Here is a 1,522-nt window from a genome sequence, read left to right on the forward strand (position 1 = left end):
TTGACCAGGATGGTCTCGATCTCTTGACCTCGTGATCCACCCGCCTCGGCCTCCCAAAGTGCTGGGATTAGAGGCTTGAGCCACCGCGCCCGGCCGTAAAAAAATTAAAGTTTTAACAGTAAAAAAAAAAGAAGTCAGAGATGAATCAAATGGAAACCATTTTATGCTCATGGACAGAAAAGTTCAATATTATTAAAATGGTCACACTGCCGAAAAATATTACAGATTTAATGCTGTTTTTATCAAACTACTGAAAATATTTCTTAACAGAAAATAAAAACTATTTTATAATTGATATAGAGCCAAAAAAGAACTCAAATAGTCAAGGCAATCTAAGCAAAAAAACCAAGCTTAAGTCATTACATTATCTAGACTATAATCCATGGCTACAGTAAACAAAGCAACATGATATGGATACAAAAACAAATGCACAGATCAATGCAATAGACTAGAGAGCCCAGAAATAATGCCACACACCTACAGCCATCTAGTCTTTGATAAAGCTGACAAGGGGAATGTGAAAAGAGTTCCCTATTTAATAAATGGTGCTGGAATAACTAGCTAGCACTACGTAAAAGATTGAAACTGGACGCTTTCATTACATGATATACAAAAATCAATTCAAGATAAAGAGTTAAACGTAAAATTTCAAATTACGGAAGAAGAAAAAAGTGAGGTAACTTCAGAAATACTATTCTAGACATAGAAACTGGCAAAAATTTTAAAATAAAAATGCTAAAAGCAATTGCAAAAAAAGCAGTAATTGACAAATGGAGCCGAATTAAACTAAAAAGCTTCTTCACAACAAAGGAAACCATCAACACAGTAAACAAACAACACACAGAATAAAAGAAAATATTTGCAAACTATGCTTTTGACAAAGGTCCAATACCCATAATTTATAAGAAACTTAAACAAGTTTACAGGAAAAAAGACTTAACTAAAAAGTAGACAAAAAACAGGAAAAAGATGTTTTTTAAAAGAAGACATACATGTGGCTAACAAGCATATAAAAAATGCTCAGCACTAATCATTAGAGAAATTCAAGGAAAAACCACAATGAAATACCTCACACCAGTGAAAATAACTAGTATTAGAAAGTCAAAAGATAACAGATTCGGGCAAGTTTACAGAGAAACAAGAATGCTTATACACTGCCGCGGGAATGTAAATTAGTTCAACCATTGTGAAGATTCCTCACAGAACTAAAAACACAATTACTTTTTGACCCAGCAACCTCATAACTGAGCATACACCCAGTAAAATATAAATTATTCGATTATAAAGACATATGCGTCTTTATTACAGCACTATTCACAATAGCAAAGACATGGAATCAACCTAAATGCTTATCAATAGTTTATATACTGGATAAAGAAAATATTATATGGTTGGGCATGGTGGTTCATACCTGTCATCTCGGCACTTTGGGAGGTCAAGGCAAGCAAACTGCCTGAGCTCAAAAGTTTGAGATCAGCCAGGGCAACATAGCAAGACTCCGTTTCTACAAAAAATACAAAAA

At 33.8% G+C, this 1,522-nt stretch overlaps 1 protein-coding gene across 1 annotated transcript in view; it reads right to left on the reverse strand.

Moving 5' to 3' along the window:
- LOC119470708 (zinc finger protein 726-like) overlaps nt 1-1,522 on the reverse strand; it is a 561,873-nt gene that overhangs the window by 357,624 nt on the left and 202,727 nt on the right. The window lies entirely within an intron of this gene.

This window comes from Cebus imitator, unplaced genomic scaffold (assembly GCF_001604975.1).
Source record: "Cebus imitator isolate Cc_AM_T3 unplaced genomic scaffold, Cebus_imitator-1.0 Scaffold38, whole genome shotgun sequence".
In the NCBI taxonomy this organism is placed as follows: domain Eukaryota; kingdom Metazoa; phylum Chordata; class Mammalia; order Primates; family Cebidae; genus Cebus; species Cebus imitator.